Source organism: Rhynchophorus ferrugineus, unplaced genomic scaffold (assembly GCF_030347505.1).
Source record: "Rhynchophorus ferrugineus isolate W39M unplaced genomic scaffold, kcgeb_rfMv2 rfM1, whole genome shotgun sequence".
NCBI classification, from domain to species: domain Eukaryota; kingdom Metazoa; phylum Arthropoda; class Insecta; order Coleoptera; family Curculionidae; genus Rhynchophorus; species Rhynchophorus ferrugineus.
In genome coordinates this window covers 73,792,856-73,815,450 of record NW_027472580.1, presented here as the reverse complement: position 1 = coordinate 73,815,450, position 22,595 = coordinate 73,792,856, and positions in this window count along the sequence as shown.

Below are 22,595 nucleotides of genomic sequence, written 5' to 3'. Positions count from 1 at the left end.
TGGAAGTGATTTTGGTTAGTTTCCTGTATTATTTTGGTTTTTTTTTCCTGACACAAGAGACAATCAGGGCACTGAAGCTGTTGTATGTTTGGATAGCTTTTTTAAGCCAGTAATCGATTATATTTGTTCGGACGACTTGTTATTCTGGACTTATCAAACGTTTTATATTTTAACGATGTTCCATTCTGGCATTTGAGCGGTTTTAGTTATTAGTAGTTGATCGTCACTTCGATGAGCGGGTGAGTCCACGGATAAATCGACAATCGGAATGTATTGAAAGTAACCATACATAATCACTTAAATGGTAAACGCGCCTCATATTTTACTTGCTCGATTTGCCCTTCCGAAATTAAGAAAACGCATTCTTAGAAAGTAGAGCCTTTGTTATAAGAAAAAATAATTTCAAAGTTCACGTTTTAAATCACGTTCTCACCATATAATGTTTGAGACTAATTTTTTAGTTCTTACGATTGGCTCTTTTATAACACCAATAGTGACTTAGATCTTTCTTAAAACAGAACGTCCTGAAGGGTACGTAAGCACTCCGCGAGCGTTTGAACAGAACTATGAAGATCATCATGTACCAAATTATTTTAAAATGTTAAATATACCGTATTTTAAGTTATAAGAGACTTTTATTTCAGAAAATACATCATAATATTTTTAACCATAAGTATATATCTTAATGGAAAAACTATAATTGATAAAATATTTTGGTATGTACAATGTATAGGATTTAATGCACAATAAAAGGGGTTTTGAATGCCAAAATTTACGGTGAACTCATCTCGGCCTCTATTAGTGAAACGAATAATATTCTTTACAGATTCCCGTCGACGATGATAATAAGCTAGCGTCCTTTGACGAGACACCAAAAAGGAATGATTACTGCTTATGCGAATGCCACCAAAGGGCTTTTGTTTATTCAGTAGCGGGACGAGGCACGTCGTCTTTGCCACCATAGAAATGCGGTTTAATCCGGCTGTTCAGGTAAGTAATTCGGTACATGACAATAACTCGCGTCGTAATTTCGTAGCGCGAAAAGCAAAACCGTGTTTGTTTGCATGTCGAGCGAAGGGGAAGGCTAAAATTGCGGTGGGTGATTTCTTATTTCGCGTTTCCATCGGGTTGGGTCGTACCAGCGATATTTCGGTCCACGGTTCAAATGTTTCATTTATTCATATTCTTCATTCAGTATTTCTGTAGCTGCATTATATACAAATCAATGTCATAAGTTATACTGTTAAGTAAGTTTACGGAAAGAAAACATATTTTTTAATTTATTAATTTATTATTACTAGTCTTTGGCAACTAATTTATAATTTTTCTCTAGACTTACTAAAACTAGGCACTTATCTAGGAAGACCATTGGTCCTTACTCGGACCCCGCTAAGAAAGCCTCTATTATACTTCTAAGATAATATTGATAAATATAATATATATAATTATATTGATACGATTTTTTTGTTAAACAAAGGATACAATTTTTTTTATCACATTTCGAGTTCTTTTATTTTTGTGATGTACCTTCCAGAGAATTTTTCCATCAATATTCATCCGAGAAGACTAGTATTGTTAATTTTTTGGACAAGAGCTTAAAATGTTATTAAACAAAGTTATTTAAAATTGCACTGTTATTTAAGATTTTAATTTACTTGCGGTTATTCCTGTAATATTGGAGTTATTTAAGAGTTTTGGCCAATTTGGCGAAAAGCGATTTAGAATAGTATGAATAAAGAAAACAAATTGATGTGTTCGTTTTATCGGAAGGTATATACACTGTGAAAGAAAAACTCGACATATGTGAAAATGGCCTACATAGATTAACAAAATTCGAGAAAAACAAGAATCATCTTCTTTGCTTGCTAGATATTTAGATTTTCGAAATCAACTTTTAATTTAATTTGATGTCTGGTGAAGAAAAAAAATTTTTAAAAATTGTTCGCTTGAGGACTGTTATTAATTGATATGGTACTGGAAACATGATTTATCATTGTTCTAGAAGTAATTCTAAAGGTTGTTTTGATCTTATATTGAATATACTGTTAAAAGAGGGTTTAGTAAAGTATCATTGTTAAATTATTGCCTTTACTCTGCTATAAGAAAAGGCCTTTGATTCTCGATCACCGTGTGTCATTACACTCGATTGATTTAAAATAAAAAAGAACCCACCAAAAGTCTTTGCAGGTTTCGGTGTAATTTTTAAAACAAAATTAATGGCGACCTCCAGGTTATCTGGATTGTATTCAGTGATATTTATTTTTTTATTTAAAACGATATTTTTAATCTAATATGAAATCTGTTTGGCCGGCTTCGTTGGCGAAGTGATCAAGGCGATAAAACGGTGCTCCTATTGTGGCTACAGTCGTGGGTTTGAATTCTGTTGGTGTATGGTTGTAAAATTATATTTAAAATTGTGATTGTCCAAAAGGCAAAGGTGCAAACTCCGATAAGGTAAATAATCCTAGTCACGCTAGTAACTAGTCTGCGTAGGAACTTCTGGCCTGTTCATCTAATTTCGACACTCGCCAGTCAGTAGGCTCAATTTCGATTTCCATATTTCGTAGCCCACGTTAAACAATAAGTCCAGTACATAAAGAAACTAGTTGGTAAAAAGGAGGCTTTAAAATATAACCAAAAAATTTATTTTTTAACCTAATCTAAATACCAATGAAAAATTGTATGATTAGCTAAGAAATAATTTGTACATTTCCTTACTGTATCCCATATTTGATATTTCTATATATTATAGGCTAAGCTATAAATATCTTAAATCGATAAAATATAAAAAGCTTTAAAAATAAATTATTTTGTTTTGTTTCAAAGTCAAATTCAACAAGACATTGCCATATAAATCATAAATTAGAAAACTTGATTATCTTCAGTAATAATAAGTAAAGAATCACTGGGAACCTAGTTTAGGGTAAACTGATATGTCTCGGTGAATGGAGGTAAAACGAAATTAAACAGTGGTGTTTACATTATCTGGCCGTTATTTATTGGCAATATAAAAAATGTAGAAAATACAAAATAGATAAAATGGATGGCAGCGGTGTTACCTGGTGACGAAGCTTGGACAGTCGATGGTGGCACGTCTGAAACAAACGGTGGTCTGGTACTGAATGAATAGAAATACCCTTCAATAACATCCCAGATAAACGTCTCGGGGTTGCCAGCTATTCGTTATCATGTTCTAGTTGGCGCTGTTGGCACCCCGCCCCTATTCAATATCTGGGTATTTTGTAGACCGTTATTCCACCATGTAAAATTCGACATGCCTTAAGGTCGCTACAATACCCCCCTGTCAGAATTTTACATACAATTATTTTAAACCAAACTGTATGAAAAAATATCAAATACAAAATACTGATATGCCGAACAAAATGTGCTGCATGAAAAGGGCTTTGGAACCTATGATAAATCAAAACGGTTGTGGTTGGTACGGTTGCGATCTGGTACGGCTGTTGATATCTTTCGATCGTACAGATACCGTTGCTTTTTCGTCGCTTTGACACTTGAATGTGGTCCATCGACGACGTTGAAAAGAAGCAATTTTCCGGACAGGGCTTCCGTAAACGACGCTGTAGGAGGATTGATTGTTCGACGACGTGCTAGCTTATCTTCTTAGACGACGAGACGTTGGCAATTCTGGTACCTCGGCGAAGACATGACGAGTCTACGGTGACTGCAATCGACACCTAGCTTCTGGGGCTGCTCTGTGACTAATCCGTAGTCACATATGTTACGGTAATTGAGAAAAAACAAATAATGACGGTATCCGACCGAAGCTGCCCAAATCCTTTCAAATCAAAATGTCTGCCATTAGGGCGGAGACGGCGAGCGAAGGAAGACATTATGATTTAAACATAGCGCCGAAAGAAATGTTTAGCCGACACGCCGATGATTAAGCAGTGATGTACAAATCTCTAAAAGTTCAAAAGATTATGAAAGAAATAAAATTTGAACAAAAAATATGAAATGGAAATAATGAAATGAAATTGAAGGTTCATTGTTCCAGCACTAAAATAAAATTTAATGAGGAACAAATGTTTGAATGAATGCAATGCTGAACGAATAAGAGTAAAATCGAAGAAAAATAGTTTTAAAAATATTGAAACAAGAAATATAACGGCCACGTAAAATACTCCATGTTACACGTACCCTCCTTTCAAACCCAATTTTGGGAAAGATCACATCGGGGTCGCCACTTTAGGGTAAACTGATATGGGTCGGTGAATGGAGGTAAAACAAAATGAAAGAGTGGTGTTTACATTATGTGACCGTTATTTATTGGCAATATAAAAAAAATTAGAAAATACAAAGTAGGTAAAACGGATGGCAGCGGTGTTATCTGGTGACAAGGCTTGGGCTGTCCATGGTGGCACGTCTGAACCAAACGGTGGTTGGTTACTGAATGAATGAAAATACCCTTCAATAACATCCCAGATAGACCTCTTGGGGTTGCCTGCTATTCGTTCTCATGTTCTAGTTGGCACTACTGGCACCCCGCCCGTATTCAACATCTGGGATTATTTTTCTGCGTATTTTGTAGACCGTTATTCCACGATGTAAAATTCGACATGCCTCAAGGTCGCTACACTAGTTTTGATGAGTACATTAATTACAACATTTTATTTGGTACTAAAAAACTTTCATCGCTTTTGTTTCTAAAAATATTTCTTTAGGTCTACAGACTACACGTTTTAACTACAATTTATGGCTACTATAAAAAGTAATGTAATATTCAAGACACTGTTTATTATTTTTAATGATCAAATCAGGAGAGAAAAATAATAACAAAAAAAATATTGTTTAAAGATGAATAACTTTATATACAGTAGAATTAAAACATTTCTCATTATCCTTCGAATTTTCTAATTTATCTCTCATCCTAAATCATCTCTCTCCCTAAATTTATTATTTTGACAGTCAAACAAAGGTATATAAAATATGTTTCATTAAATAAATGTTCGATATATTTCCTCTTAACAATTTTAATCGTTTTATTATTATTATAGTTTATCATTTATTTGACTTTGCATCTTAAGCTCACGTGTACATGATTAATTGGTAGCTATTGGCTGCAATAAATACGTCTAATTAACTTGTCAGTTTACCAGCATTCACTTTTACTAACCCTGCATGATACCAAACTTTCTTTGAAGGCGATGAAATGGTAAACTAGCTCCAAACTGTAAAAGAAGCTACCACCAATATCCCGTTTCATTAAAATAAGTTCCATAGTACTGTTGAGTCGCCAAAATTAAATTATCTTAACTTTATTAGTGATATTTGAAATATATGATGTCCAGTCAAGGCGTCGGCCTTTATATCCAAAAGTGTACATCTCAGCATTCCCATCGTTTGGTCCCGATACCACGCCCGCCTCGATTGGCTAATGAGTAATCAGGTGACTACCTAATTCCTCAACAATGCCGTTAAATATTTTCTTACAATATGGAGGCACACTCTTACCAGCTTGTTGAATTTGGAGTATTAAGAATGGATTTGGAATAAAGTAAATGAAGAATCGCTATATGATTAAATTTTTATTTTACAATAACTGCAAAATGGAATCGTAAGGTATACTAAATAATTCTGTAGAGAAAATAGCTATAGTTTTCCACAAATAACATTAAGCTCACGTCATCAAAGTTTATCATAACGTCGCATTGTTGTCAATATGGAGGCATACTCTTAGCAGCTTGTTGAATTTGTAATATTAAGAATGGATTTGGAATAAAGTAAATTAAGAATCGCTATATGATTAATTTTTTATTTTACAATAACTGCAAAATGGAATCGTAAGGTATACTAACTAATTCTGTAGAGAAAATAGCTATAGTCTTCCACAAATAACATTAAGCTCACGTCATCAAAGTTTATCATAACGTCGCATTGTTGTCAATATGGAGGCACACTCTTAACAGCTTGTTGAATTTGCAATATTAAGAATGGATTTGGTATAAAGTAAATTAAGAATCGCTATATGATTAATTTTTTATTTTACAATAACTGCAAAATGGAATCGTAAGGTATAATAAATAATTCTGTAGAGAAAATAGCTATAGTCTTCCACAAATAACATTAAGCTCACGTCATCAAAGTTTGTCATAACGTCGCATTGTTGTCGCATTAACTTTGAATTTTAGATATTGGATTTGACATTTATATTATTTTGACAAAATTCTAATGCAAATAAAATAGTGATACAAAAGTAATGTTATCAAATATGGTATATTTTAATTTTATGGTCATCTAATTAATATATTATTGAACTAGTCAAGCTATAATTAATTATAGGGTTACAAGAGTTTGTAGGTTAGAGTTTCATTATTTTTACATTAAAGGTTTTTCTATGCCGCTTAAGAGTTAGAGTTCTGGGTGCGATTTTTATGTAGTTATATCTGCGGAGGCCTAATCCCCCAAATTAACAATTGTATATCCGAGTAATGTATTTTAATTACATTAGGGAGCATATTCATTTTTTACTTTTAGTTCTTGTTTCTTTCGGTACAGTCATTTTAATTTCAATGTAGTTCTCCTTAGTCTGTTCTGTTACTACATTTATATATCTTTCTAGATAATACATTATTTAATCACTACATCACTAATGCATTTCACCCACTGTAACTAATGCTCATGTATATTATGAACAATTTCACCATATCTATGGACATCAGTCTTTTGCACTCTACAATACAATTCGCTTTCATTGTTCTGCCTTCATTCAGGTGAATATCTAAGCTGTCAATTTCCAATCTATATTACATTTGTTTACGATTCCATCATTTACCAATTTCCTGTTCAATAGGTCTGATCGAGTTCATCCAAACTGAAGGTGTTGTGTTAGAAACCATTCCTGTTTCAAGCACTAAGAACAATATATCTGCAATGAATTATTAATAAATATTATGACTAATAAAACTAAACAAACGTATAGTTGTTTACACCTACTTGTTGCCTTAACACTGTCCCATTCAAAAGTATCCATATCTCATCTAAATACACAAACTGAAATTAATTTATTTTAAAAGCAGTCTCTGCAAGTTCTAGTAGACCTTATCCTGGATAATTTTTAGCCTATTTAAATTCTATATTACCATGTATGTAGTTATATTAAAATAATTATTAAAATATATTGTCAATTTAAACTGCATCCATATAATATTTAACAGTAAAAATGCTTACCTCTCCAACGAATTTTACTGGCAAGAGGTCCATTATCTCGTTCTTAATAAACAGCTATTTAACATTTATTAAAACGAGCAAAGCGTTAAAACGTTTGTCGCTTCAACCCATTTGCATTATTATAATTAATATTTTGAAGAATATTGTAGATATTTGACAACCAGACGACTTTTGTAGGCTGATTCGATTGCATGTCATAAAGCGTTGTCTCTTTTTTTCGCTAGATTAATATGAGAAGAAAAATATCGTCTGATTCTAAAACGAATTTTAAAATTGTGGCAGGCTATTGTCGTCCATTTCGACTAGTCTGGCGAAAATGTCGACTGGACAGTTTTCAATGGGTTCCCTATGGATTTATTCTATGATAAGTTAAGCATGATGATACTCTTGGGACTCATGCGCCCTTAAGATATTTTGATCGGTTCGTAAAAGGTCTATTTGGTTTTAATTGTTGTTGCTTTCGAACTTTTCACAGTAGCAGGAATGTTAGTCAATTACTGGTATTAATTTTGATATAGTAGATGAGACTAGGATAACATTAACATTTACCTTAGTAGAGGCGTCGACCACCAAAAGTTATGGATATATCGATATTTCAAAAAAAACGTTATATCGGTATATTGGAGAGAAAAATGTATATCGATGTTTTTCGAAATATATATTGGTATTTTAAATAAACCCTTACAATTAAGTAAGTAAATATACTAAACCTTTAAAATAAATACCAATTGAGTACCAATTTAAAAGGTTTATTTAAAATAAGTAAATAGTTTATTTATAATGTATAAGAAATATATTTAATTTTTTGAAAAAGTATCGAAAAATATCGGCTTAAAATAATATCTATATATAGATATTTTTTTTGGCATCCCTAGGTTATACTCCAAAAAATAGGGAAGATAGGAACTTGATAGAACTTGTGAATATTGTAGATATTTGACAACCAGACGACTTTCGTAGGCTGATTCGGTTACGTGTTCGATCGTCATCAGAGCATTGTCTCTTTTTTTCGCTAGAATAATATGAGAAGAAAACTATCGTCTGATTCTAATACGAATTTACAAGTTGTGGCAGGGTATGTCGTCCATTTCGGCTAGTCTAGTGAAAACGGCGACTGGACAGTTTTCAATGGACTAGGATAAGGTTAACATTAACCTTAGTAGGGGCGCCGGCCACCGAGAAAAAATTGATATTTCGATATATCGATATTTCAAAAATATCGTTATAATGGTATATTGGAGAGAAAAAAGTATATAGATGTTTTTCGCAATATATATTGGTATTTTAAATAAACCTTTACAATTAAATAAGTAAATATACTAAACCTTTAAAATAAATACCAATTGAGTACCAATTGAAAAGGTTTATTAAAAATAAGTAAGTAGTTTATTTATAATGTTTAAGAAATATATTTAATTTTTTGAAAAATTATCGAAAAATATCGGCTTAAAATAATATTTTATAATATTTTTTATTCACATCAATGAATAACTCTCTGTATATTCTCTGTGTGACCCTAAAGGGATCATCAAAGAAATAGTATACTCCATCAAAAAGGTATTGCTTCTCCATGATCTGCCTCTGAAGAAAGAGGGCAATCATGTACATTTTGTGAGTATATAAGTGAGTATATATATAGTTTTGTCTGTATATAATTCTGGATGAAACACGAATAATCCATTATATTCCTCTGGTTGATGATCTTGAACGGGTTTTGGTGGTTGTTAAGGATATTATTTTAATGACTACATTAATACTGATCGTTGCCTTCTATATGACTTTAGGCTACATACTTATATAAAAAGAACCATTGGCAATTAGTCTTTAATAAAAAAAAAGCTAGTAGTACTTTTCAGTGTTGTTGCCTTTTATTACACTTCACTACACATGATCTGGTTCTGCTGAGTCTACGTCCAAGTCAGCGTTATCCAAGAATAGCTGCACTTCGGTATTAATATGGGAATGAAGTTTTTCCTCATGTCTTGTTGCGAATTTCTTAATTTCCTACGTGACGGTTGGAATTTGAAAGTCTTGATATAATTAATTATTCTCGTAATATTTGGGTGCATTCAAAATGCTTCTCAGGACCTTATTCAGAGATATTTGTATTATGTTGATTTAATTTTCACTGAACCTCCTCACAGCTGAATTCCTAGGTTCCTATAGCTCTTAATACTTCCTAGAATAGCAGTAACTTATTATGTACGGATAAATCTTCATATTTGAATTTGATTTTGTTTCTTTTCTTTTTGAACTTCATTGCAACCATGATCAATATTCCCAAGGAATTTAACTGTATGAGATAATAGTGTTCACATTTATTACATTAACAGTTTGGCTGTAAGTACATAGAATATGCAGTGATTTACTTACTTTTACTATATGTGTAGTCCACTTATTTATTATATTTATATTATTACTTACGTATTGCAGTTTACTTATGTTTCTGGTTATATTTTCGCTATTTTCCAATAACAAGTATCGCTGTGTCGTCATTTTCTATTCGCGATATGTCACATGTATAAAGAAAGGACCCAAAATGATGCATTACTGTACACCTGCTTTAATTTCGCTCATTGTTGTGTTCAGCGTCTTCTTGTTTAACACTAAATAGCTTGGCTGAGAAGCAGGAGCTGGGGGTATTGCTTCGGGAACAGAAAGATTAAAATCAAAAACTAGTAGCACTAGGCGGACTGTCTTATAACTTTGATTACTACGCTATGCCCATTATATAAGCTACAATATGTCGATTATATATTTAAAATATTCTGAGATATAGTAAACATAAAGATACAGTATATTATGGAAAATTGACCAATACACTTATGCTTTTACTTTATACAGAAAAGATGTATATCAATTTATATAATAAATATTAAATAGAACCTGCACTGATATGAATATTTATAGGAACTTGGAAGTCCAATTATAAACATATTCATAAAACTATAATAAAAAAATGTTCATTTCCTGATACAAAAAAGCATTTTTATTTACCTGACAAGCGTTGCAAAAAACCTCGTAACATGAAATTGGTATAAAGCTGATATAAAGGGTTTTATTTTTAAAAACAACATTAATACGACCGGCTGTTTAAAAATAGTATATCTACGCTTTTGTTAGTGGCGAAGAAAATATGCTAACGACTATTAAGAGGTATATTTTTACATGACAGTTCTATTTAACAGTTAATTTCTACAGTAAGTGCATGTCGTAACGTAAATTACTATTTCCATAATATATTCATAGATAATAATAGCAGCAATAAATATACATAAAAAACATAATTATGTTTAGTTGACACTATAAGAAAAATAAATGAACGATCGTGATTAGAAATAAAACAATTTTTTATATTCGTTGTGTACTTCATTTTATACGTTTGGATATTACTTGTTCGCATTTCATTTTAAATCAGCTTCCATTTTAAATCTGGCCAATTTTTTTGTAATTTCAAATTCAAAAGTGGCATATCGCAAGAATGCATCTTTCTCTTTGTATAACGATTTGTTTTTCTATGAAAACTGACTGAGAATTGAACCCATGAAGGAACCTGTTTTCGTACTGTTGCGATAGACGTTGGTTCAAATCTTGCTTATAGTTTAGATCGTTATCATCATCAAACCTAATTGGTGCTTGAGAACACTCTCCAATCATTAATCGATAGGCTGCCAACACAGCAGTTTAATTACATTTTTTTATCAAATTTTCCAAAAGACTGATTTTATATTCAGTATCCATATTTGTCAGTAAGAGCGTAGTACCTGCGCGTTATTGTTTACGAGATTAGCGATTAGTTGGTATTTGTTGGTTTATTTTATGTTCACCTTATTTTTTAATTAGTTTACGTAAATACTTTTTGCTTAATAAAGAAAATTAAGAGCAGATAATACAAAAATAGGTAAGATATGTGCTATTAACAAAATGTTAAAATTTAGTAACACTAAGTTGATGAGATATGCAACAATGAACATTAGGTGGGTACTGACGGTAGGGTACTGCTACAAATATAAAATAAGTTTAAATTTATATAAATATATATATATATATATATATATATATATATATATATATATATATATATATATATATATATATATATATATACTCGCTCATGTTGTATCAAACTATTAGCTTCGATATGAAAAATGATGTAAAATTTTAGAAAAACTAATAAGACAAAGACGACTTCATCATTTATTACATATTCATCAAATTGAATCTCTTAATGATCAAATAGACAGTGGAACAAATATTTATAAGGGTAGTATTACTATTGCAAATACAATTACTGTTTAAAACCATAAGTTGAACTCTTTTTAAATCTACATAATTTTGAGCTGCAGAAAAAGATAAGAAATCCCAAATATATTCACATGGGATGCCAAATCCAGTTGATTGGGCATTAGTTCAAAAATAACTTAAACCCCCACGGGGCTTGGTATGACCAGGTACGGTGAGTGACGCCACCGGGGCCCGAATTCCCTTTTCCTGCTGTAGTATCGCGGCTTGGGAATTGCACAAGGGTTAACGACGCCTAGGGTTCAGCTTCCGTTCCCTAGTCATACCATGCGATTGTCGTCTATGGTCACGAGTAGCGCGCAATGGCGGGGTAACTTGGCGATTAACCTGGGTCAAGAGGAGACAACCTCAATAAAAACCTAAATCCTAAGTTTGGGTTGATCCGAAAGGATGCATAGCTGAATAGATGATCAGTATCTATGATCCCAACTGCAGAGTAATTCCCGTCCCCCTATAGTAATAGGGTTGCTGCTGCATCCCGGGCTCTGTGGTGGTGGACATAGATTTCGTCCCGTGGCTCTTGTGAGAACATCATGAAGAATTTTAATTTCCACGTCTTTCAGGGTCCAATAGACCCCGATATGAAATTAATTCCAATCGGTCTCAACTCTGACTCACTGTCGGGGTGTAATAACTCACCGCGAACTAACTCTTTGCACTAATTATATATAATAGAAAACCTAAAACCATTTGGAGCGGATGGACTGAGAACAATCACTCAGACCAGAGATGAAGTAATTACATCTACGGAGCGTGATCCTGAATTTTAAGAGAAAGGTTCTCGCAGAGAGAATTAAGTTTGCTTAACTTTCGCTCCTTGTTAGCCACTATGCCCCGCCACCATCGCGTTGCTTCAATAGTCCGGACACAGCTCAACTTCCTGTTCCGCCAACCTTATCTGCCCGTCATATGGACAATCGGTGCATGAAACTCCTGTACCAACCCTCCAAAATGCCCAAACTGTAACTTTAGTCACTCACCTAGGCATATACGAAAAATATAAATCGGAAATAGCTATTCAAAGAATAAGAATATCTGAGCGCGTACTGTTGAGATGCGGGAGAGAAAATAAAGTTGTGCATTAAATACAATTATTAATTACAATATTTATTATTTAATACAATTACACATTTAAACTATATTAATTAATACGTCATGGGAAAGGATTATGATTAAAATCGCATGTACTTACTATTAACGAAAGGTGTAGATAATACCCTCTCAATATTCTTCTCATTTTCCAACGCATTCCCTCCGTGTTAATGCAAATTATTGTAAGACTGTCTTTTCGTTGGGGATGCACAGTGTTTTATCGCTGAAGCTTCTCCCTCGGGTGCTTGGTGGTGGTGGACAAGGCTGGTCCAAGAAACCCTTTTCTGTACCCCGATTTACTGAGAATATCGAGGTGGGAAACAGTTTTCCAGCTAGGAACTTGAAAACACTGATAAAGCACGTGCGTTTCGGACTCTTAAGTTATTCCCAAAAAATCCATGATTTGGGGTCTGCTTGATATTTATGGTTATAGGCGCCATAAGAAGTCCTCCGCCACGTCTCGTCTAGCCTCGTTACCTAAACCCTCGTTATCCTAAACACTCGACAACGAGCCGATGGGAATCATCTTTGTTGGACACGTCTGTTCTGTTTACTTGGTATCTTTCTGCCTGTCTATATTTACCAGACGTTCAATATACTGCGAACGTTATGTTTTTTATCAGGCCATAATTCTTTTCCATGTCATAAATATTAAAAATTTAATTAAAAGGTCTAATAAATTAGACCATCTAACAATAGAACCGAAAGAATTCTACAATTAGCGTAACTTAAATTTTACATGGCTGTCCAAGCCATTCATAAAAAATTTGCGTCGCAACACGTACCTTATCCAGAAGCCAAACGAAAATTCAATTTACTAAGACCAAAAACTATATTAAATTATTCTATTTCTGCTCAAAAAAAAACCATCTACAGCAACCATAGCTATTCAATGTTCCATAGGAGAGCCTAGATACTATATCCACAGAACTAACACCTAAATGTGCTCATGTCTCACCCTTGCGTAAAAATATACCACATCCGTTGCCGATCGATGGCCCTGTCAGCTCTCTCCCTTATTCAAGTACCCCCTCCCGTTCCCCAGAAATACTTCTTACTTCTTTTTCTCTCTCCTCCGCCCCCTCCTCCCGAAACATCACCATAGTTCTATGATCAAGTTGAGCCCATCCCCCCCCAATTAAAGCTCCACCCTACAAAAGTTGTAAGACTTCGCGTAAATCTAAGCCACGCAACTCGCCGTCGGAATTATCCCTCTCTGAATCCGAGAAAATGACCCTATGGAGTATAAATCTTCTTCCCATTCAACCCTATTATTCAATGGAACCTGTGTGGTTTCCACCATAAATCTGCCGAGCTAAAAATATTATGTCGTACCCACAAACCCTCTCTTGTTTTGCTCCCCGTAGGGGAAAGTTTGTCTCCTGGAGCCTCTATCTCAATGAGATCAAGACAAGTATACTGTGAATACCCTCTCACGTAGGTATACCGGGAAATTATCGCGCGGATAGTTCGGCTAAATCGGCAGCCTCATCTCCCCTCTCGATCACGGATGTTTGTGTCCAAACCGACCTTATACCATTCGTATCTTGTTTTACGAATAGCGAGGTACAACGTCGTTGGGCCCAGGGGGTCAACCACAACAGGCTATTTGAAGTTAAAGCTAATTTTTTCTCCTCTCTTCCCGTTTCTCGCCTTCGTCATCATGCCGTAGCTTTGAATCGATTGAGACTGGGCCACTGTTGTTTCTCGCACGGTCACTTGATGACTTCGAGCCCGCCTGCTCACTATGAGTTTTGTCACCGTGATCATATATCAGTCTACCACATATTGAACAACTGTCCACGGCTCATCCAAATTAGAACTAAGTATGGGCTGCAAAATTTTAAAAATGCTTTAACAGGAGAAAATACCGACAGACTTCTCGGATTTCTACGAGAGATTGATTTTCTCCATAGAATCTAGCCTAAGCTAAGTTTAGGGTTACTGATCAAATAACCATTACAACTTCGGTATGGGTGCTGATGTGTGCTGCCTGGATGGAGCTTCTACTTCATCATGATTGTGTTAGTAGTCCCGCATTTGTGTTTATTTTAAATTTGTATATACACTATTTATTATTTTAACCACCCTGTTTGTGTTATTAATTATTAATATGTTATATATACACTTTATGTCTGTCCCCGTCTCCCTTAGATCATAGCCCTATTATTGTATAGTCGCGAAATGACGACACCAATCAAAGCGATAAGAAAATACTTAATCATGACCTAACAAAATTCTTATACCTGAATAAAGAAAATATAGAAGTATCAAAAAAGACAATTGGAATGCCATTCTATTCACTTTCCACTTTTACCGTCACTAAAAATTTATATCTTGCACCCACAGTTTTGTCCACTGTTAACTTCTTCATTCATTTAACAAATAATTATTTAAACTAACTGAAGAATAATAGAAACCTAAATCTAAGAAAAAAACATCCACTTAACCATTATTCTCGTACTATTTAGTATACCTATTATTATGAAAACCAACGGGTAGTTATACTGAAAATTCGAAAATATTTCAGAATACGTAAAAGAATATGAAACAGTGAGCAATATAGAGAATAATTCGTTCATCTTTCATTCGATGTCCAAACCATTGTTATCTTATTGTTATTATTATTTTGATCTTGATTTATTCCTAAATTATTCCAACCTCATTAGGTTTTAGTAACGCATTTTCTATTTTGCACATTTAAGAATTGTTTTGATAGCTTTTCAGTATCTATCACTCTATTGTCGGCGGACCTTACTAATAAAACAACTTTCAGCAGAAATTCAAGAGGCTGCGCTTCAATGGCAATACATTCAGCTCCATTCCATGACAACTAACGAAAATATTTGAGCATGCGTAAAAGGATATGAAAAAGTAAGCAATATAGTATACTGAAGAATTCGTTCATCTTTCATTCGACTACCAAACCGTTGTTATCTTATTGTTACTATTATATTTATCTTCGTTTATTCCTAAATTATGCAGAGGTTGTCGCATCTTAATCGGATGACATCATTTCTAATATATTATGGAGATAAATTTTGGATATAAAATTAGTCTTAAATATCGCACTTGCAAGACATCAGGCTTACAGAAAAAAGTTAGCTGAAAAAGATCCTTTCTTTTTAATTTTCTCTGTGAACTATGAATATATATATATATATATATATATATATATATAATAGTAATAGAAAAGACCGTAAATAGTACATCAAACACACTAATTTTCCAGAACTTCGCCTCTTAAGGAAATGTTACAAGTAATACTAAAATCAAAACTTATTTTACCAAAACACCTTTTTGCTACTGAAATTTTGACACTGTAAGCTGAACATATTTCAAATGCCATTCATAAAGCAAATTTGGTGTATATATTTCAAAAATAAAAAAAGTGTATGTTTAGTGGATTTATCAAAAAGAGGAAGATTAAAATTACAATAATTTTTCACATAAACAAAGTTTCTTAACATTAATATCATTGTAGACGAACAGGAATATACTTGCACTTGCATCTCGGATTCGTAACACTCCAGTACACGCACTATTTCTGTTTATTTATGTGCCATTAAGATGTAAATTATATTCATTCGAAAACAAGATATTAGTTAACGTTGAAAACCGCTCACTTGCTTAATTTACGAGTTCAAACCTCTGATTGGCAGCCTGGGGTTTAATTCGAATACCAGTGGAATTTTATAAGGACATAAATTTAGGTATTTGAAAAAATATAATTTAACGATACTCTATGTATATTTAAAGCGCTTGAGTAGACACCTCGAGCATATAACAGTCTCGACAACATTTGACTTTATTGATGATCTTTATCGAACAGATTGACTTTGGCCCATTTTCAGTTGACTTTAATGATCGGTTCACCATCTAAGGGGAACTATAAAAATCACTGTATCGCAACAATAACACCGATTAACGTACCCCTAGCACCATCAGATTCATTAAATTCACGCAGCAAGTTAAACAATTTATAAACTATCTCTTGAGATACAATGCATTATAAAAAGACAAAAAAAAATAACAGATCGTATAATCCATATACAGCTATTTGGACGTATTCATCAACTAAAGAAAGAACGATATCCCCATAGGTTTCCATTGCGAGCTTAAATTTTTCTTAGAATATAGATAGATAGACAAGGCACCCAGATACACATACACACGCACGTATATATTTCAATAGAACAGAGCAAAGTGCTAAATCCTAAATCTCTGAAATGATTAGAAAGAAGGATGAAATTGTTATGATCCCAAAGTCAGGAAAATCGCCAAGTAAATTGAAATCTTACTGGCTTATTACATCACTATTAAAATACTTGAAAAGCTCCTATTAAAGTTTCAAACAAATTATAGTAAGGAAGATCTTACACCTCCCCATTAGTTCGATTTTACGAACAAGCATTCAACAATTCACCAGGTGTATATAGGATCACAGAGATTCATTGAAAAATCCTATGAAGACGAAAAGGTTTACTTAGCCTATTCCTAGATCTAACCTAAGCCTTCTATAAGCTAAAGCATGTGGAACTAATCCACAAACATCAGAAAATGTTAACAAAACCATACATTGGATTCCTAAACTCTGACATCACATACATAATGTTTAGAGTCAAGAACAAGAGGAAGTTTCTACTACAGTAAAATCCTTTATCTAATTTACACTTGTAATAAACACACACACTGAATATAAGACATTTTATACACTGGCGATAATGATACTGGGATATTTACTGCTACATAGAAAAGAACGAAGACGCAACCAAAACATTACGACAGGAGAGTAACATATATATATATATATATATATATATATATATATATATATATATATATATGTATGTATATATATATATATATATATATATATATATATATATATATATATATATATATATATACTTCGTTAATTATTTTTTCATTTGGTCAAACCTCTATCCCTGTAGCATAACAGCTAGCAGTTAGTTGATGACAAATGATAATTGTTTTCATCGACTTCTATTATACTATGTTGTTCTAAAAATAAAAACATCACTGCCACCAATAATGCAAGTCATATCATTCTACAACCGCCTTATTTCTTTAATTTTTCTCAGTGGGACTTCGGTCAGTACAACCGAAATACTATAGTCTTCACTCATAAAACATTTCCATAAACACAGCTTCAATTTTACTGAAGATATTAAAACCGAAGGAAAGAAACATTTAATGGTTATTGAAGAAATCGAGTTCAACTACTGCTTAAATAAAAAATTAGGAGCAAGTGAAATATAATATAATAAATAAATAAAACATTGGTAAATATTTTCTTGCAAGCCTGTTTGTATTTTTTTACTGCTTTTGGGCCACAGGAAGAAATTCTGTTTATTTTGATCGTTTATAATTACCGTGAAAAAAAAACGGTTTAACAAGTTTTATTGACAAAACGTTTAAAATCGCAGAACTGTAGAAACTTCAATAGAGATCTCGCTAGATCCGGATGCATTTCGCAAAGAACTAAAGAGCACTTGCACACATAACGAGTCGTAATTCTAATTAAACGGTACCGTTCTTGCATAACGATCTAATACATTTGTGAAATTAGGTATAAGACTTTTAATCACGCTTTCTAATCCCCAGACCAAAAAAAATGCTTAATACTACGAAACCCTCCTTTAATTAAAGAATAAGAACAAAAGCGAATATCTTGACGGCCAGCAGAAAATCTGAATTCCTGTAAATGAATGTTTTAAACATAAATTTCCTCGGGAAATTATTAAAAGAAGAAAAGAGGAGGAATAGAAAGGTTTTGCTGCAATAAGGAAAAATTCGAGATGATGAATGGTATTTTGTTAGGTCATCTGGAAAAATGTTTTAATCCTGTTGCGACACAAATATATTAGATAATATATTGCGTTGTTAAATAAAGTTAATTTAAACGTATCGTTCTTTTTTAAAAATCGTCTTAACAATTTTATAATATAAACTAATTGACTGTAGCTTGCAAATCTAAGCACATATGCATTGGACATTTTCCAATCTTTAAATTAATTTTTATTGTAGCAATAATATTTCAATTAAAACAATATGAATAATGTTATGGAAAAATAATTTTAAAAAAATTGTTAAATAATACAGGTGTTGTGGACTTGATATCAACTAATATCTACAGTTTTGTCGTGTGTGTGTCGTTTGAAGTGTTTTTATAATATCTAGGGAAACCCATAGCACTTATAGAAATAATGCTCTTTAATTTAACACTGCTGTTTTTTCTATTCAGTACTCTTCATTGTTCTACAAAATCAATGGATTTGGTTACAATTCTTCAGTATTAACGTAACATGAGTCTCCTCATGCTTTTTTTGCGATAACTTGATTTCTTCAGTATCTGCCGGTGTCTGAAGGTACAAAATCTAATCATTCTTATAGTGTTTGGGTGTATTTATAACACCTCTTAAAAATGTGTATTTTATTTATATTGCCTTTCGTTCAAAATCCTTAGAATTTTATTCTGTAAGTCCATATTGATATTAGAATTGGCTTACACAATAACAACTCCTTCCAACAGAATTTTGCCTCAAGATTTATCCAAGGGTGCTCAGCATTGTTGCTATACGAAATGCCAGTTTTATTCATTGTTATTGTTATATGTGTAATTTTATTATAAGCAATAGTTCCAATTATTTATGTTGTTACTCCCCTGTCGTATGTTTTGGTTGCGTCTTCGTTCTTTTCTGTGTAGCAGTAAGTATCCCAGTATCATTATCGCCAGTGTACCCAATGTCATATTTTCAGTGTGTGTGTTTATTACAAGTGTAAAATAGATAAAGGATTTTACTGTAGTAGAAACTTGCTCTTGTAGTTGACTCTAAACATTTTGTATGTGATGTCAGAGTATAGGAATGCAATGTATGGTTTTGTTAACATTTTCTGATGTTTGTAGATTAGTTCTACATGTTTTAGCTTATAGGAGGTTTAGGCTAGATCTAGGAATAGGCTAAGTAACCATTTTCGTCTTCGTAGGATTTATCAATGAATCTCTGTGATCCTATACACCTGGTCAATTGTTGAATGCTTGTTCGTAAAATCGAACTAATGGGGAGGTGTAAGATCTTCCTTATTATAATTTGTTTTAAACTTTAATAGGAGATTTTTAAATATTTTAATAGTAATGTAATAAGCCAGTAAGGTTTCAATTTACTTGGCGATTTTCCTGACTTTGCGTTCATACCAACTTCATCCTTCTTTCTATTCATCTCAGAGATTTAGGATTTAGCAAGTTGCGCTGTTCTATTGAAATATATATGGGCGTGTGTATGTGTATCTGGGTGCCTTGTATATTTAACTATATCCTAAGAAAAATTTAAGCTCGCAATGAAAACCTATGGGGATATCGTTCTTTCTTTAGTTGATGAATACGTCCAAATAACTGTATATGAATTATACGATCTGTTATCTTTTTTGTCTTTTTATAATGCATTGTGTCTCAAGAGAGAGTTTATAAATTGTTTAACTTGCTGTGTGAATGCAATGGATCTGAGGGTGCTAGGGGTACGTTTGTCGGTGTTATTGTTGCGATACAGAGATTTTTATAGGTCACTCCCCTTAGATGGTGAACCGATCATTAAAGTCAATTAAAAATGGGCCAAAGTCAACCAAAGTCTGTTCGATAAAGATCATCAATAAAGTTAAATATTGTCGACATTATTATATGCTCGTGGCGTCTACTCAAGCGCTTTAAGTATACATAGAGTATCGTTAGGTTACTATTATTAGAATTGAACCCCAAGCTGCCAATCAGAGATTTGAACTCGTAAAGTAAGCAATTGAACGGTTTTCAACGTTAACTAACATCTTGTTTTCGGATGAATATGATTTACATCTTAATGGCACATAGATAAACAGAAGTGGGTGTACTGGAGTGTTACGAATCCGAAATGCAAGTGAAAGCATGTTCCTGTTCGTCTACAATGATATTTTGAATGAAACATTGTTTATGTGAAAAATTTATATAATTTTAATTTTCTACTTTTTGATAACTCCACTAAATATAGACTTTTTTTTATTTTGGAAATATATACACCAAATTTGCTTTATGCATGGCATTTGAAATATCTTCAGCTTACAGTTTCAAAATTTCAGTAGCAAAAAGGTGTTTTGGTAAAAGAAATTTTGATTTTAATATTACTTGTAACATTTCCTTAAGAGGCGAAGTTCTGGAAATTTAGTGTATTTGATGTACTATTTACGGTCTTCTCTATTACTACTCCCAAATATTAGAGTAGAGCTATAGTATGCACTAGCTATAACTGGATTTTGTTAAAATTTGAAATTGTATATAATATATCCATTATTAATACTTTAGTTGTTTTGCTGCCATTAATATTTAGGTTATTGACCTCCGGACTGGAACCACGTTCATTGGCCATAGATACCTACAATTTCCCAAGTGTTATAGTACTATTGTATCTTCATAGTAGGAGCTCTGATTTTGAAACCCTCCTAGTTAGGTTATCCTATTTAAGAAACTGTTTTTGTGAGTAGTTGAATAATTATGGAAATGGGTGCATGAGTCGTCAAGTAGAATTCTTATTATAATTCTTGGATTTATTACAAATATCTTTGTGATGTGACTAATGCCTCAACTTTACACATGGGTGGAAAAATCCTGTAACAAAGATGACGCGTTTTTTGTTCAGAATAGGCTTATTCATCAATGTAATCTCCATCAAGGGCCACACAATCATTCCAGTGCCGCGCTAACATTTCAATACCACTTTTGTCTCGAATTAAGCTTCAGATTCAGGGATAACCTCTTCGTTCAACCGGTTCAATAATGTTTTACCGGTGAACATTTTTTGGAGGTCTGTGAAGAGCCAATAGTCGCTGGAAGTTAAATCTGGCGAATCCGGTGGGTGCGGAAGCAATTCGAAGTTCAATTCGTGTAGTTTTGCAATTTTTTAATTGACTTGTGAAACGGTGCGTTGTCTTGATGAAACAGAATTTTTTCCTTTCCCATATGCGGCCAGTTTATGCAATTTTGGCCTTAAAACTGTCCAATAACGCTATAAAATAATTACTGCTGTTGATATTTTGCTTCTTAAAATAGTCGATGAATATTACACCCAATTACGCACATCCCAAAATAGGTTCACCAGTTGCTGTCTACTGAGATGACGATCGTTTTGATTCCGGAGTGAAGTGATGAATCCATGTTTCATCCATTGTCACATATCGACGAAAAAATTCTGATGTACTTCGTTTAAACATGGCCAAATGCTTCTCAAAATCATCAAAACGTTTTTGTTTTTGATCAACCGTGAGCCAATGCGATTCTCACTTTGAACAGAGCTTTCCCATAAATAAATGCTCATGAAAAAACAACATGTTCTTTTGTAATTCTTATGATGTTAGCTAACCCACGCAACTTTACGTCCCGATCATTCAAAAGGATTTTGCGGATTTTTTTATGTTTTCTGGTGTTACTACCTCATTTGGGCGTCCACTGCGTTTTGCATCATCGGTGTCTCTACGACCACATTGAAGTCAGAAAACCCAAGTTTTGTTGTTGTTTTTAATGGAGCGGAGACCTTACAACACTTTTCAAGCCATTGCCTCGCTTGAACCCATCAAAAAGTAGTTTAAAATTAAAACCTGAAATTGTTTTTGGTCATCGTTTTGAAAATAAAAAAAGTAGTGTCACTTTTAGCACAATAACTCACAGCTTATAAGTAGAATATCAGAAAATTTTAAAAGTTAGTACTCACTGAAAACGTTATAAATGCAAAGAACTAGTGTAATCTATATAAAGACATTTCAGCCCACGTCTTTTATTGAACATATTGTTGTTAAATGTTCAGTCAAAACTGATCAGACTATCGTCTTCCCAGTTTTTCCCTATGTACATTTTTGCTACACTTACTATACCCCTTTAAGCTTAATTTACTTTATTTTTATTTTTTTAGACTATCCCATTTCAATTTCGGTAAAAGTAGCTTCTGAGACAACCCCTTGTATTTTTT